At 36.6% G+C, this 18,129-nt stretch overlaps 1 long non-coding RNA gene across 2 annotated transcripts in view; it reads right to left on the bottom strand.

Moving 5' to 3' along the window:
- Window positions 1–18,129, bottom strand: part of LOC110255714 (uncharacterized) — a 754,959-nt gene that overhangs the window by 530,462 nt on the left and 206,368 nt on the right. Inside the window, exon 5 of one of the 2 annotated variants that reach the window (XR_014818117.1) lies at window positions 12,772–12,869. The exons of the other annotated variant lie outside the window; for it this stretch is intronic. This is a non-coding gene — a long non-coding RNA (uncharacterized LOC110255714). The remainder of the gene's footprint in view (window positions 1–12,771; window positions 12,870–18,129) is intronic. 2 annotated transcript variants of the gene reach the window in all.

Here is an 18,129-nt window from a genome sequence, read left to right as displayed (position 1 = left end):
GCTACTTTTCAATGTCCTCAACAACTCTCACTGAGCAATTACTCTGTGCCAAGCACTATCCCAACCACTTTGTATGTATTACTGTAATTATTTCCAAAAGTTACCATACAAGATAGGTTCCATTATTCTGCTGACTTTACAATGAAGAAACTGAGTTTCAGCAGGCACTCCGATAGCAATTATTTACATTCAGTTTTTCCATCTGTAAAATATTTTATGTATAAAAACTATGTAATATATATCAATACTTTTTTACAGAAGTGTTTTTTACTTTTAATAAAGTGTGTGTGTATGAAAACTTTAGTGTGAAAAACATGAAATGATAAGAAAAACTGATTTGTCATGCTTACGTCTCTGTATCTTTAAAGACTTTTGTAAAATATTAATCACTAGTTTAAGTAAAGGTGGATATTTTCGATGAAAGGACAATGATCACAGATACTTATATAAATTATCATTTTAAAGCATCTCATATGTTATAACTGTCCTGTTTTTATCTGCTGTATGTGATTTATACCCTTTTCTTAAACACAATTATATCCCTGCTCACTGTGTAATGTATTGTGATGTATGACTGCATGTCATTGACCTTCTCAGTGGTCTACCAGTTGGCTCACAGTAACACGCTATGGCACTCTTCAATTTATCCGACCTGTTCTACAGTCCTTGTAATTCATGTTCTCAGGTTTATTTTCTGCTCTGAGTAATATTTATTATTTCATTGATATTTTTCCCCCTATCCATTTTCTCTACTTTCTTCCTAGAAGCTCTAGCAGTGTAATGCTGGGTCTTCTGGATAGACAGCCTATATTTTCTACTTTTTATCTTATACTTTCAGACTCCCTTTCATATTCTTTTTTTTTTCTTTTTTTTTTTTTTTTCTTTTTAGGGCTACACTCGCAGCATATGGAGGTTCCCAGGCTAGGGGTCTAATCGGAGCTACAGCTGTCAGCCTACACCACAGCCCAATCAACGTCAGATCTCAGCTGTGTCTTCAACCTACACCATAGTTCATGGCCATGCTCGATCCTTAACTCACTGAGTGAGGCCAGGGATCAAACCAGCAACCCCATGGTTCCTAGATGGATTCATTTCTGCTGTGCCACGAGAGGAACTCCAACCTCTTCATACTCTAATCTTCTTGCATTTATTCTCCAAATCTACATCTGAAACTTTTAATTGGAAATTTGCTTTAAATTTCTATGTGCTCCTTTTTCACAGAATCCCCACTGTCTTTCGTTTGCTCTCTTGCTTTGTGTTTTGTGTGTATATGTCCATGAATGTATATGTGTATCTTCTCATAATGCTCTGAGAATGCTACAAAAAGGTTTTTTTTCCCATTATTTCCTATACCTGCTTTATTCCTTTACTATCATTATAATGGAATTCTGGGAGTAATGAGAAAAAGAAAAGTTAATAATTGCTCTAATGTGCAAGAAGGAATAAAAGAAAGGTAGGGGAAACTCTTCAATTCCATAACAGACTGATGTGAACCAATCGTTTATCTTAAATTCAATAAGCATGTATTTAGGTGCCTTAAATAACATATTGAAGAAAGAAAGAAAGACACTGTGCTATCCAGACCCCATAATATGTAAATATCATTGCCAAAGGTCAACAGCACAACTTTCTAAAGCAAATTATTAAATAAAACAGTTGTTCACTGTAATCATCCCATGAGAGGACTTCTTTCTATATACACACAGGGTTAATGTAACTGAGCAGCACACTATGGGGCCTTCCTGGGCAGGCCCTTCCCCTAAATCCTCTGCTTCAGCTCCTCTCCCAAGTATAACATGTATCTTGTCTCAGGTTTACAGGCACATCCTGACCTGACCTCTGTGGACAGCTACAAGAACAAAGGGTTTCTGCACCCAGAAGTTTGCAACAACAACCTCGCCTCTCCCTCATCTTGCCTTTAAAAATGCTTTGCAATTTTGGCCCTGGGAGTTTGGGCTATTTTGGAGGCATGAACCACCTGTCTCCTTGCATGGCCCTGCAATAATAAACAGTTCTCTGCTCCAAACTCCGATGTTTGTGGTTGTCTGGCCTCATTGTGTGTCAGGCACAGGGACTTTCACTGACAATATTGTTCAGTGATTTCAATATGTTATTAAAGACAGAATTTGTAAGTCAATAATTAAAAATAATAGAAAGAGGTGCATTCTATCTATTCTGTACCAAAGAGCTGCATCCTATGTATGAATAACAAATTACTATATTTCTATGGGTAATAATTATCATAACATCAGGTAAGTATAAATGCATCTGTGTTTCTCTTCATTTTATTTTACCAACCCTTAGTTGTGTTTTTTTGTTTGTTTGTTTGTTTCTTCATGTCAGTCCATTAAGGGATGGCATAATATGGTGGGAAGAACACTGGATTTTGGAGCAGGAAGTAATTGTGAACATTTTCCATTGTGCCACAATAGCTGGGTGCTCTCTGAGGGTCATCCAAGCTTTATACAGTCCTTTGTTCAGATCTGTAAAAGGGTTTATTGGAAATACCTCATGGATTTATTAGCAAGTTGGAATGCTGTCATGTAGGAGTCCACATTTTACAGCCTATCCCACATAAATCTTCTTGGGCTCCTCTCATTAATTTGTAGTACAGCTCCACCACAGAATATAAGAATTAAATCTTAGACTTTGGTGGGCTCAGTATTTCAGGTATAACTTAACCATATTGTCATATTATAAAATAGCCATATGGGACACCGTTAGTGGAGGTGAAAAGATTCTCAATTTTCTAAAATTAATATCCCAAACACATTAATGATAAAAACATAGTGATTTTTTTATTGACACAAACTATACAGCAATTCTTTAGGCCATTAGTTTATGCCCCACATGTCAATAAAACTTCTCTTGCTCATGCACTTGGGAATTTGTGCATCATACCCTTTAGACACACTACCACCTTCATCACCATCCTCCATTCCAGCCTTCATTCATTTATCCGTCATTCACACATGTATGTAAAGTTCACTACTCTATTCACTCTTTCAGAAACACTTATTAAGCTCTTCTAAAAGCCAGACACCACTCAGAGCACAGAAAACACAGCCTCAACCAGATCTACACGATCCACTTCTTTATGAAGCATAGAGACCAGCTTGAAAAACATTCATTCCAGATCCAGTAAGCACTATGCATTTGAACTAAATCATGTTACGAAAGCATATAATAAATTGGCCATTTTTTGTTCTTACAATATTTACTTGCCTCACTTCATGACATCATTTCACTTGCTTTCCTCGGGCCTTTTGGACTATTCTCTGGTTCCTTGGTTAGATAATTCTCCCACTATCTCTTGAAATAGTGGAGTTTCCCAGGGCACTGTTCTAAAATCATCTCTTTTCTCAATGTGCACTCCCCATGGCTGGTCTTAAGCATTTCTCCAGGCCTCCATCATGACCATACCCCATCGCTCTCCACATATCCGACTCATTGTCCTGATGTGTCCACTTATACGTCTCACAGCTGTCTGAAGCTCTGTATCTCCAAATTTGAATGAAAATCCTCTCTTTTAAACACATTTATTCTCCTTATTTCCTTTCCCCTGTATTTCAAATTCTTTCTAATTGTGTGCCTTAAAACACTTTGGGTCTGCAAAAGCATCACTGTTATTAGCCAGGAAGTCAATTAAGCATCATCTGAAAATAAGAAATAATTGGGTCAAATTGTTCATTGAACACTGAGGTAAAATAACTTAGTACAATAATGCTTTCTTGTTTATGATTTTATTAAAATCGTGGTAAACCAAAGTTACCCAAGTATCATGGTTCGGGGTATGAACCAAAAATGGCACTTTGCTTCATAAATCATGTATTATTTATTAAGACTTCTGCTCCAGTTTGCAACCAGCCTCCCAAACACCCACACACACACACACAATGATTATACAACTTATAACTTCTAATTTCGTCACCAGTGTCAATTGCTGGATCATAGATGATGAATCCTGCAGCATGTTTCAAGTGGGAATACGTTGCCTAAATTGACAATATGCTATATAATATGTTTTACAAGTCCTGCTCAGTTTTTAGATGTTAAAGGCTATAGGATTTTGTAATTCTTACCTATTTACATATGCATTTTTACTACAATTTAATTATTAATGAAGAGTATTGATGAAGCTTATGTTTGATCTTAAATAGGTCAAATGAATGTGTCAGAATAGAGTTAGAAACAAAAATAAGAAAACTTAGAACAAATCCAAGTGTAATTCTAGGTTTTAAAATAGGTCATTGTGAAATATAACTTCAGCAGACAAAGTATTGGACCAAAGATTCCCAGAGCCTACTAAAAAGTAACTGTCATTTATAATATGTCATTGGAATACTTACACAGAAAAGAAAAAAAAAAAGTTTTGTCCCTTTTAACCCACAAAGTGAATTCTGCGCCTTCTTGCTTCTTTCTCACCAAAGATTGTCTTTGTGTACGTAACACAATAGTCCCCTTTGGCAAAGGAATATTTTTACTGTAGTAGCATTTGGAACTTTAACAAAGAAAGATGGATAGAGATATCTACCCACAACATCAAAATTTCATTTTTCTTATTTATTTATTTACATTAAAAAGATTGTTTTTAATATTTAAACAAAGTTAATGCTTGGGAAGACCTAGATTTGACACTATTGTCCATATGCTTTTTAATTACATTAAATTAAGCTCTACTTTTCCTTAACATATGCACCATGTTGGAAGTCTGTCAAAACAGAATCATTTCAAAATTTTATGATCTTTACCTAAGGTTCTAATTGGGGCTACATGAAACAAATACCCCTTCCCCCAACACATGGACATACTTCCTCCTCTGTATTAATATGGAATTAAATGCTGGATATTTGCCAAAAAAATCTTATGAAAGAGACAAATATTTACCTTGGGTCATAACACTGAACAATATCTATGGTAGAAATTCAGAACAGAGTTCAGACTCGGGGGCAGGGGGGGAGTTTGTTTTCTAATTTATAAACCAGCATTTTTTTTTCTAATTTGACAGCCTTTCAATGCTTCATTCTTCTTCACACTGATCTTTTAAAAAGGATCTCAGAAATTTGCTGTGCCAGGACACATGCAAGAAAACACGAAAGTACTTTCAAATCATGCTTTTTGAATAGAAAGTTAATATTAATCTGCTTATATAAATTTTTAAAGCAAATATTAAGATACAAATGTGCATTTTGTTTCTCAGCATTTGTAGAAATGGATAGATATTCTAAGTAAACTTATCAAGTACAATGCTAATTTAGTGGTTGACCTTTCAGGGAAAAAGATCTATATAGACCCTATGGCTGAAATATCCTATTTTCTAGAGATTTCATTTTATGAATGAGCAGATAAAGCAATCAAACTAATAAGTTTTAACAGGGTTAAACAGAGCAATGGTAGAATTTATCAGGATAATGACAGCAGATAAAGAAAAAAGCATGTATCTACTCTAAAAACTACTGTTCAGAATTATTTTTCAACTGTTCCTACCACAAGATAAAATTTATTTTAATACAATAAAAAGTGTTGAATTAGGTTGTCTCTGGGCAGATCCCTACTTAAGATAAAAGATACAAAAGACTTATCATGAGCTTCATTACATGGAAGTTCATGAAGAAAGAAAGAAAGGAATAAGGAAGGAAAGAGAGGGAGGGAAAGAAAGAGAGAGAAAGAAAAAGAATCAAAGAAAAAAGAAAGAAATGAAGGAAGACAAAGAAGGAAAGGGAAGAAAGAAGGAAGGGAGAGGAGAAAATGAAAAAGGCAGTCTGTGCTACTAAACAACCAGTGGATCACTGAAGAAATCAAAGGCGAAAGTAAAAAATAACCAGAAGCAAAATGACAACAAAGATACAACACCCCAAAATTATGGGATGCAACAAAAGCAGTTCTAACAGGAAGTTTATAGCAATACAACCCTATCTCAGGAAAAAAGAAAAAGCTCAAATAAACAATCTAACTTTATATCTAAAGCAGCTAGAGATAAGAACAGACACGACCAAAAGTTAGCAGAAGAAAAGAAATCATAAAGATCAGAGCAGAAATAAATGAAACAGAAATTAAGAAAATCATAGAAAAGATCAATGAAACTAAAACCTGGTTCTTTGAAAAGATTAACAGAATTGATAAACCCTTAGTCAGACTTATCAAGAAAAAGAGAGGATTCAAATCAATAAAGTTAGAAATGAAAATGGAGAAGTTATAAGGGACATCACAGAAATACAAAGGATCATAAGAGACTGCTACATGCAATTATATGCCAATAAAATGGACAACCTAGAAATGGAAAAATTCTTAGAAAAGTACAATCTTCCAAGACTAAAGCAAGATGAAATAGAAAAGATGAACAGACCAGTCACAAGTACTGAAACTGTTATTAAAAAACTTTCAACAAACAAAAGTCCAGGACCAGATGGCTTCACAGCCGAATTCTATCAAACATTTAGAGAAGAGCTAACACCTATCCTTCTGAAACCAGTCCAAAAAATTGCAGAGGAAGAAACACTCCCAAACTCATTCTATGAGTCCACCATCACCCTGATACCAAAACCAGACAAAGATACCAAAAAAAAAGAGAAAATTGCAGACCAACATCACTGATGAACATAGATGCAAAAATCATCAACAAAATATTAGCAAACTGAATCCAACAATACATGAATAGATTGTATATCATGATCAAGTGGGATTTATCCCAGGGATGCAAGGATTCTTCAATACCCATAAATCAATCAGTGTGATACACCACATTAACAAACTGAAGAATAAAACAATATGATCCTCTCAATAGATGCAGAAAAAGCCTTTGACAAAATCCAACACCCATTTCTGATAAAAACCCTTCAGAAGATGGGCATAGAAGGAACCTACCTCAACATAACAAAGGCCATATATGACAAACCCACAGCTAACATCATTCTCAATGATGAAAAAGAATTCCTGCTGAGATCAGGAATAAAACAAGGATGTCCACTCTCACCACTACTACACAACACAGTTTTAGAAGTCCTAGCCATGCCAATCAGAGAAAAAAAAAATAAAAGCAATCCAATTTGGACAGGAAGAAGTAAAACTATCACTATCTGCAGATGATATGATACTATACCTAGAAAATCCTAAACGCACCACCAGAAAACTGTTAGAGCTCATCAATGAATTTGGCAAAGTCGCAGGATACAAAATTAATACACAGAAATCAATGGCATTTCTATATACTAAGAACAAAAGACCAGAAAGAGAAATTAGGGAAACGATCCCATTTACCACTGCATCAAAAATAATAAAATACTTAGGAATAAACCCTCCTAAAAAGTCAAAAGACTTGTACTCTGAAAGCTGTAAGATGCTGATTAAAGAAATCAAAGATGACACAAACAGATGGAAAGACATACCATGCTCTTGGATTGGAAGAGACAATATTATCAAAATGACTATACTACCCAAGGCAATTTACAGATTCAATGCAATCCCCATCAAAGCACCAAGGACATTTTTTACAGAACTAAAACAAAATATCTTAAAGTTTGTTTGGAAGAACAAAAGACCCAAAATAGCAAAAGCCATACTGAGAAAGAAAATTGGAGCAGGAAGAATCAGGCTTCCTGACTTCAGACTATACTACAAAGCTATAGTCATCAAAAACTGTATGGTACTGGCACAAAGACAGAAATATAGATCAGTGGAACAGGATAGAAAGCCCAGAATTAAACCAACATACCTATAGTCAACTAATCTATGACAAAGGAACATACAATGGAGAAAAGACAGCCTGTTCAATAAGTGGTGCTGGGAAAACTGGACAGCCACATGTAAAAGAATAAAATTAAAACACTCCCTAACACCATACACAAAAATAAACTCAGGGAGTTCCCGTCGTGGCGCAGTGGTTAACAAATCCGACTAGGAACCATGAGGTTGTGGGTTCGATCCCTGCCCTTGCTCAGTGGGTTAATGATCCAGCGTTGTCGTGAGCTGTGGTGTAGGTCGCAGACGCGGCTTGGATCCAGCGTTGCTGTGGCTCTGGCGTAGGCTAGCAGCTACAGCTCCGATTAGACCCCTCGCCTCGGAGCCTCCCATATGCTGTGGGAGCAGCCCAAGAAATGGCAAAAATACCAAAAAAAAAAAAAAACAAGAAAAAAAACCTCAAAATGGATTAAAGACCTAAATATAAGAATGGATACCATACCCGTAGAAGAAAACATAGGCCAAACACTCTCTGACTTAAACCACAGCAATATCTTCTCAGATCCACCTCCTAGAGTAATGACAATAAAAACAAAAATAAACAAATGGAACTTAATTAAACTTAAAAGTTTCTGCACAGCAAAGGGAACCCTAAATAAAACAAAAAGACAACCCACAGAATGAGAGAAAATATTTTCAAATGAAGCAACTGACATGAGATTAATCTCCAAAATTTATAAACAATCTCCTGCAGCTCAATGCCAAAAAAAAAAAAAAAAAAAACAACCCCATCGAAAAATGGGCAGATCTAAACAGACAATTCTCCAAAGAAGACATACAAATGGCCAAAAAACACATGAAAAGATGTTCAACATCACTACTTATGAGAGAAATGCAAATCACAACCACGATGAGGTACCACCTTACACTGGCCAGAATGGCCATCATCAAAAAGCCTACAAACAATAAATGCTGGTGAGGGTGTGGAGAAAAGGGAACCCTATTAGACTGCTGTTGGGAATGTAAATTGGTACAACCACTGAGGAAGACAGTATGGAGATTCCTCAGAAAACTAAACATAGAACTACCATTTGATCCAGCAATCCCACTCCTGGGCATCTATCCAGAGAAAACCAGGTCTTGCAAAGACACATGTACTCCAATGTTCACTGCAGCACTATTTACAATAGCCAAGACATGGAAACAACCTAAATGTCCATTGACAGAGGAGTGGATCCAGAAGAAGTGGTACATATACACAATGGAATATTACTCAGCCATTAAAAGGAAAGAAATAATGGCATTTGCAGCAACATGGTTGGACCTAAAAATTATCATGCTAAGTGAAGTTAGTCAGACATCATATGCTATCACTTACATATGGAATCTAAAAAAAGGACAGACTGAACTTCTTTGCAGAACAGACACTGACTCACAGATTTGAAAAACTTATGGTTTCCAAAGGACGAAGCTTGGGGAGTGGGGGGATGGGCTGGGAGTTCGGGATAGAAATGCTATAAAGTTGGGTTGTGATGATCGTTGTACAACTATAAATCTAATAAAATTCATTGAATAATTTAAAAGAAAAAGAAAAAGGCAGTCTCTATTCATCACCAGATCAAATGCCAAGAATGGGAATAATGGTAGAAATTTTTTTTTATATTTGAAAATATCTATATTTATTTTTACATACCTACATCTATATACCTATATAAATGTACCTATATAGACATATATACAAAGTGGCTGAAATTTTGTATTTTCAGAATATTTTTTTAATTGTTTATTCTTTTAAGAAATACTGAATCCACATAGCATAACAAATCTCAGCTTCTGTTACCATCAGAAATAAGGGTCAGAGATTTTGTTTCATTTGAGTGGACTTCATGTCTATGTTAATCCTTCCAATAGTCGGCCACATATGATATCTATAGTCATTAACTGAGGAGTCATACCAGTCTATCTTATATGTCAGATTGTCAATCCTGATTACATGGCTTTCACCAATCCAGATGTGCTCTATTACTTTGCAACTATGAAATGCTTTTTCTTAACTTCCTAAAAGGAATTAAAGAAACATCTTACTCTCTTTTTTTGATTATTCTCCTCTTAGTCATGATAATTCAAATAATTAATTCCACATGTTGCTTGTAGTGACAAAATAATAATATACATTTAAATACTTTATTCCTAAATATAATTTTGACTTTTGTTTCAGTTTGTTTTCTACCCTCACACCCAGTTATCTTCTCTGTTACAACACTGATACTATTGCCTAAATAGTACAGCACTATATTAATGAACTACAGCCCTCTAGCTCCTAGGCATTTTTCTAGAATAGTTTGGAAAGTCTATCTTGTGCTCCAGACTGTCATTCCATGAAATATCACAGGAAGCACAAGAACTGGCTAAGCAAGTATTTGGAATCAAGGAAAGAATCTACACATTTTGGGGAGGGGGAATTAGTGAAAAAATTGGAGCATACCCTGTCACTACTCTAAATCAGTAAGGGAGCAGGGAAGAGTATCATGCCAAAGAGCGCTATTTATTTGGACTAAAAGAATTATAAAGCAGGAGTTCCCGTCGTGGCGCAGTGGTTAACGAATCCGACTAGGAACCATGAGGTTGCGGGTTCGGTCCCTGCCCTTGCTCAGTGGGTTAACGATCCGGCGTTGCCGTGAGCTGTGGTGTAGGTCGCAGACGCGGCTCGGATCCCGCGTTGCTGTGGCTCTGGCGTAGGCCGGGGGCTACAGCTCCGATGCGACCCCTAGCCTGGGAACCTCCATATGCCGCGGGAGCGGCCCAAGAAATAGCAACAACAACAACAACAACAAAAAAGACAAAAGACAAAAGACAAAAAAAAAAAAGGATTATAAAGCAAAAGAATAAAAGTAGCAGTTAATGTGGTGACCACGAATAACACAGGGAGTGAGAAAGATTAATCAGAAAGTGGCTCAGATCTGAAAAGCACAGTATGCATGGGGCAGTTACTTGGGGCTAGGAGGTGAATGAAAGGAATTAGAAGGAAGTCTATCCAGAGAAGTGAATATAGGAAAAGCGTGGCACCCATTGGAAAGGGTGTCTGTTAAATTAGCTTCTCTGGAGTTGGGAAGAGTCTAAAGGAACTCAATAGGCAGAGACCTAAGAGACGGATGGTTACAACAACAGATAGAATTAACTTAATCTCCAGGTAGAGAGACTGAAGAATCAACCTTTGGTCTCTGGGGAACTTGTAAAGAGAAAAGAAAGAAACTAATACAGAAGAAACCAAGGTTATGAAGAAATTTATTCACTCCTTCCTTCATTTTTTATTTGACAAGAATTTACAGAAATCATGTTTTAGATACACACTAGTACTGGCTGGAGACCCTAAACTCAAGGGACACACAGTCTAGTCTTGGAGACAACATGAAAATCCAAGTCTTTTGCTAAGTGATGTAACAGACTAAGATGAAAGGTCCAAGAGAACACAGTGAACACAGCACCTAAGTTGACTTTTATATTTAAAGACAGTAAACTTGAATGGAGACTTTAAGTTAGAAAACCTTCTGCATAGCTAAGGATGGAACAACGTCTATGGAGAGAGAAGATTAATACTGAAAAAAAGAACGAAAATGCAGGGGCAAGTGTGAATGATCTTGTTTACCATTCTAGCAAGTTTAGATGTATAAATAAATAAATAATAAAGTAAATAAATAAGAGAGTGTGTATACCATATAGAACTACATATGTTGCAGAACCCGTGGCAGCAGAAAGAGACAAGCCGCACTCGGAGATGTGTAATAGCCAGGCTTATTCAGCACTGGTGTGGGCTCAGAGTCACCTCCAGAGTCTGAGCACCAGGTCTTTGTTCTGGGTAGATTTTATACAACACAGACTTCCGGGTCTTGTTTTTCACATGCAAGCAGTCTGCCCCCCCAACCCCCTTTCCCAAGCACACAGTTTTCCTGCCTAAGAAGCTGAGTAAACAAGATGACAAAAACTAAACGGATAAGCAATGCTTGGAACATGGCTAGCAGGGCTGCTAGCAAGGACATAAGGTATGTTGTTGCTACACGATTACAAGGGTGGTATGGGGCCAGCAGAGCTGCCTTCTCAGCCTGGGCAGGGATTGTTTCTCTAGTTAAAACTCTGACCTACACACACACACACACACACACACACACACACACACACACACACACACACACACACAATGCAGAACTAGTATACACATATATAGTTCTACAGAGCTGCTGGAATTTTTTTGAGGACAATTGTATTTATGGGTCAGAAAGACCCCTATGGAAGCAGTGAAAAGATTCAGCTGAGAGATGGAGATCAGGCAAGAGATTATCCAGTGGTCACAAGGTTTGAGTCTAAACTCAGGCAGCAGCATGGCAGAAGAAAGGAATGTTCAGAAACAGGGTAAACTTACAGGTGAGACAGTTGATGGGATCTAGGAACACAGATCAGTAAAATGTAAGAATTATATATCCTAACCTCTGGCTGAGAAAACCAGATGGATAGTAGTACTAGCCACAAAAATAAGAAGTAGGGAGGAAAACCTTATTTTAATCTTTAGAACTAATCTTATGATCAGGTTACTCATTTAACTGGACTTTAAACGTAATGTAATTGTCCATCATCTTGGTCTTAAACTGAAACTATCTGTTTAAGTGTCTTTGGTTAAGTTCTTGTGTAAGCAGAGTTAAGCGTAAATGGAAATACCAAAGCCTATGTGGTATTTTGGACAGTATTTTAGAAGATTTTAGGAGAGTTTACTTTACTATAACTGTAGTATTTTTTTTCTATGAAATAGTTCATTATTAGCAGTGGGGGGGGTGGATTTACAGTGATCTTAATACAAGGGAAAATAATTGTCTGAAAGTAAGAATTAAAAACTGTCAAGCTTCCTTGAGGAGGAAAGGTCAGGGTTGCAACTGATGACAAGTAAAGTGATAAAGGAAGTTGATTCGGGACGTGAAATAAAACTGTTGACCAATAACACAGAGGGTCTGCTGTCATCAGTGAGCAGTGTCACCAACTGGAAAGCCAAGTAATTTCATTCACTGATTGTTCCTCAAAAATAATAAATGATAACCATTAAAATACCTTCTGGATATTACGGGCAGCTCTTAGGACTGTGTCAGAATTGGACATGAAGGTTGAAAGAAACTGTCTCCTCAATGAAATTTTTAAGTCCCTGGAAGCTGGAAAGAGAATGGGTCATTAGTTACATAGGATAACAAACAAACAAGAAAAGGATGGTCAGAGAAATATTTTTCACTTTGATTTTTATTCAAGTGATTTGTGAGCTTCTTTTGTCGTTTCTCTTAATTTCTACAGGCAGGGTTTGTGTTTCATTCATTCTGGGTATATAAAGTGTGCACCTATCCTGCCCAGTAAATGAATGCCTTGTAAAACTGTTAAACTATTCTCAAAAGAGTGAATTATTAAACATATCTTACCCATTCACTAAAACAATAAAAGTTATCCAACAAAATATGGATGTTGTTGAGTATCCAAAAAGATATTCTTGAATAAAGGAGCACATTAATGAGGAGATACTCTGAACATGCATCGTTCTAAGGTGTTGATTTTTCTAGTGATAAAATTGATTTGTTGTCCACTTGCTTTTTTTATAAAACCAGATAATAAACATTATGTACAGTTTTCAGGTTTGGCTATCATGACACTGTTGTTTGAAGTATCAATTAGAATAAAACTATCATTTGCCATGAAACATGCACACACACTCACACCAGGCAATCACTAATTGAATACTGCCACTTCCCAATGAAAAAACAGAGCTGTGTTTCTTTGCACACAGGGTGCTTATATGAAAGGACAAGAGGCCCTGGTCACCTTTAAAGGATTTTTGGTTTTCACACCTAAGTACCTGTCCAACATCACTGTCATCTCAATAAACAGCATCCCCACTCACACAGGAACTCAGACCAGAATCTAGGATTTGTTTTTCTATTCTCTAGTTTCCTCTTCTCCTACATCCAATCCAAGACTCCGTTTTTTGTCTTGTACCTCTACCTCTTGCTATCACCTCTTCCAAGGACCAGCTTCTGTGGTTTGGTCCACCAGAACAGACTCCTAATTGGTCATTCTGCTTCCAAACAAGCCCTATTCCAGTTACTTCTCCCCACTGTACCAAGAGTCATTTTCTTAAAAATCCAAACTGGAGTATGTTGCTCCCCACACCCATCCCAGCTAGAAAAACCCTAGAGTGGGCTCCCATTAGAATAATAGTTAATCACTTAGCTGTGCCTACAAAGTCAGGCATGAGCTAGCCTCTAGCATCTACCCTCCCAGGCCACTTCTGCTCAACTTTGTTATGATGTAGCCTTTTGATTTCCAGGATGGTTCCACCAGCACCAGCAGACCAAAGATTCCAACGGCCCTAAATATAACAACAGAAATGCTTTAACCTGTGTATATAGAGGCAGTGGCCTGGGATCAAGAAAATCCTCAAGAATGCTTCCACCAAGTCATTCTCTTCTGAGTTCTGTAAACTGAGCAACCTGCCTCTGTGGCCCCTTGGGGTTCTCAAGATTTTTAATAGGATTTTGAATTCTTATAGAACTCAACAAGCATTTTGCCACAAATATTTTGGCCTTAAAACTTTAAATTTATTTTCCTGTGACCTCTTAACCTAAGCTATATGTTTCATATTTATTTTCATTTCAATGGAAATGACAAGTCTAAAAGGAAGATAAAGATTCTTAGATGATCACTTCATTTTTCCAATTCTGCACCATTTTTAAATCTCCTCTCCCTGCGCACCATCAAAAATAAAATATAAAAATTGAAAATGGAATTTTTACTTTCTTTCACTAGAAAAGTTTAATGTCCATTAAATGTCTGGGTGGCACAACTGATGTAATATATTTCTCAAATGTACCAGACATTATAGAAAAGCTCCCCCTTTGTGTTCACATGCATTCTCTACTTGCAATGTCTTAACACATGTACGGTATTGCCTCAGTGACTTCTGCCTTGACTGAGTATTTCCTTTGAGAATGCTGCTTTTTTTTAAAAAAAAAATCGTATCTTCATTCTTCACATTCTCAGTGAAATCTAGCATGCCCTGTAATACCCACGCCATTAAAAAAAGAGAGAGAACATAAGAATAAAAGCTCAAGGACATTGATTTGGTTTTTCTAGTCATAACTCCAACCCTAATTATTCCTGATAGAATGAAACTTTTCCAGCAGTTCCTTAAAAGGTTTTAAAAATTACCACATATTTTATGGGGATGAATGCCATCCACTCACTATTGGCTAGTCAGTAGAAAGCTACTCTATATAGATGAAGAAACTCTGTTTAAAAAAAAACAAAAACTCTTGGAAATAGTTCCAGATACTATATATCAAAGGCTAAACATGTGGCTACAAATATTTCTATTTGATGTTTTAACTGCCTTGACCTTGCATATTAGGTGCTCATGTACACTTTCCTAGGATCCTGTATCAAAAAATATTATTTTTAATACACTGCAGCTGTCCTTTGTACTACACTGTGAGTTCTTTATTTTTTATTTTTTGTTATTATTATTTTTTAATATTTATTTCCCAAAAACAATTTTTTTTTCTACTGTACAGCACGGTGACCCAGTTACACATACATGTATACATTCTATTTTCACACATTATCATTCTCCATCATAAGTGACTAGACATAGTTCCTAGTGCTACACAGCAGGATCTCATTGCTAATCCATTCCAAAGGCAATAGTTTGTATCTAGTAACCCCAAACTCCCCAACAACCCTACTCCCTTCCCCTCCCCTTTGGCAACCACAAGTCTTTTCTCTAAGTCCATGATTTTCTTTTCTGTGGAAAGGTTCATTTGTGCATATATTACATTCCAGATATAAGTGATATCATATGGTATTTGTCTTTCTCTTTCTGACATGTTTCACTCAGTATGAGAGTCTCTAGTTCCATCCATGTTGCTGCAAATGGCATGATTTTCTTCTTTTTTATGGCTGAGTAGTATTCCATTGTCTACATATACCACATCTTACTAATTCAACCATCTGACGATGGACATTTGGGTTGTTTCCATGTCTTGGCTATTGTGAATAGAGCTGCAATGAACATGCAAATGCATGTGTCTTTTTTAAGGAAAGCTTTGTCTGGATACATGCCCAAGAGTGGGATTACTGGGTCATATGGTAGTTCCATGTATAGATTTCTGAGGAACCTCCATACTGTTCTCCATAGTGGTTGTACCAATTTGCATTCCCACCAACAGTGCAGAAGGGTTCCCTTTTCTCAACACCCCCTCAGCATGTGTTATTTGTGGACTTATTAATGATGGCCATTCTGACTGGTGTGAGGTGGTATCTCGTGGTCGTTTTGATGTGCATTTCTCTAATAATCAGTGATGTGGAACATTTTTTCATGTGCTTGTTGGCCATCTGTACATCGTCCCTGGAAAAAATGTCCATTCAGGTCCTTTGCCCATTTTTCATTGTGTTCTTGGCTTTTTTGCTGTTGAGTTGTATAAGTTGTTGGTATATTCTAGAGATTAAGCCCTTGTCAGTTGCATCATTTGAAACTATTTTCTCTCATTCTGTAAGTTGTCTTTTTGTTTTCTTTTTGGTCTCTTTTGCTATGCAAAAGTTTGTCAGTTTGATTAGGTCCCATTGGTTTATTTTTGCTCTTATTTCTGTTGCTTTGGAAGACTGACCTGAGAAAATATTCATAAGGTGGATGTCAGAGAATGTTTTGCCTATGTTCTCTTCCAGGAGTTTGATGGTATCTTGTCTCATACTTAAGTCTTCAAGCCATTTTGAGTTTATTTTTGTGCATGGTGTGAGGGTGCATTCTAGTTTCATTGATTTGCATGCAGCTGTCCAGGTTTCCCAGCAATACTTGCTGAGAAGACTGTCTTTTTCCCATTTTATGTTCTTGGTTCCCTTGTCAAAGATTAATTGACCATAGGTGTCTGGATTTATTTCTAGGTTCTCTATTCTGTTCCACTGATCTATCTGTCTGTTTTGGTACCAGTACCACACTGTCTTGATGACTGTGGCTTTGTAATATTGTCTGAAGTCTGGGAGAGTTATGCCTCCTGCTTGGATTTTGTTTCTCAGGATTGCTTTGGCAATTCTGGGTCTTTTGTGGTTCCACATAAATTTTGGATTGTTGTTCTAGTTCTGTGAAAAATGTCATGGGTAATTTGATAGGGATTGCATTCAATCTGTAGATTGCTTTGGGTAGTACAGCCACTGTTACAATATTAATATTTCCAACCCAGGAGCATGGAATATCTTTCCATTTCTTTACATCTTCTTTAATTTCCTTGATGAATGTTTTATAGTTCTCAGCCTATAAGTCCTTTACCTCCTTGGTCAGGTGTATTCCCAGGTACTTGATTTTGGGGGGTGCAATTTTAAAAGGTATTGTACTTTTGCATTCCTTTTCTAATATTTCCTTGTTAGTATACAGAAATATAACTGATTTCTGAATGTTAATCTTATATCCTGCTACTTTGCTAAATTTATTGGTCAGTTCAAGTAGTTTTGGGGTTGTCTTTCAATGGTTCAGGAAATGCACACCATAATATAGGAAAAGTTATGTCTTATTAGAACTTCAGTCCATGTAACACCACAGACAGATATGTTTGATTTTATGGTATAGGTTCAAGTCTAAATCCAGCTTTTAAAAAATTAGATTAATGGTGTTATGCCCAGGAGTCTGATATGTTAATTAAAGTGATCATGGATTAAGATATATGTGTATTAATACCACCTGATAGTAATTGCTGGAATGCCACAGAAAACATGGCTTGTGCTTGGAATATTTGGATCCAATCAACTGCAAAAAGTCAAGCAACCTGATGCTTTGGTCTGTACCGGAGTTTCTTTTCCTTCAAAAATCTCACATGTAAATGAAGAATTAAGCTGTTCTTATAGAAATTTGACAACATTAATTGTACCCTGTTAAGGTAGGATAAACAACCCCCCAACTACTTAAGAGTTAGGGACATACATCCCATAAATGAATTCCCGGGTTTTAAAAATTGGTCTGCCTGCACTATGGAAAACAGTATGAAAGTACCTTAGAAAACTATATATAGAACTACCATATGACCCAACAATTGCACTCTTGGGCATATATCCGAACAAAACTTTCCTTGAAAAAGACATATGCACCCGCTTGTTCACTGCAGCTCTATTCACCATAGCCAAGACATGGAAACAACCCAAATGTCCATCGTCAGATGGTTGAATTAGTAAGATGTGGTATATAAACACAATGAAATACTACTCAGCCATCCAAAAGAATGACATAATGCCATTTGCAGCAACATGGATGGAACTAGAGACTCTCATACTGAGTGAAACATGTCAGAAAGAGAAAGACAAATACCATATGATATCACTTATATCTGGAATGTAATATATGCACAAATGAACCTTTCCACAGAAAAGAAAATCATGGACTTAGAG

The sequence above is a fragment of the Sus scrofa genome, chromosome 10 (assembly GCF_054392235.1).
Source record: "Sus scrofa isolate SSC_HxYL_T2T_F1_AM1 chromosome 10, Sscrofa_HxYL_maternal_Yorkshire_Landrace_v2.0, whole genome shotgun sequence".
NCBI lineage: Eukaryota > Metazoa > Chordata > Mammalia > Artiodactyla > Suidae > Sus > Sus scrofa.
Note: the sequence above shows the minus strand (reverse complement) of the source record. Positions and strands in the feature narration are given on the sequence as shown.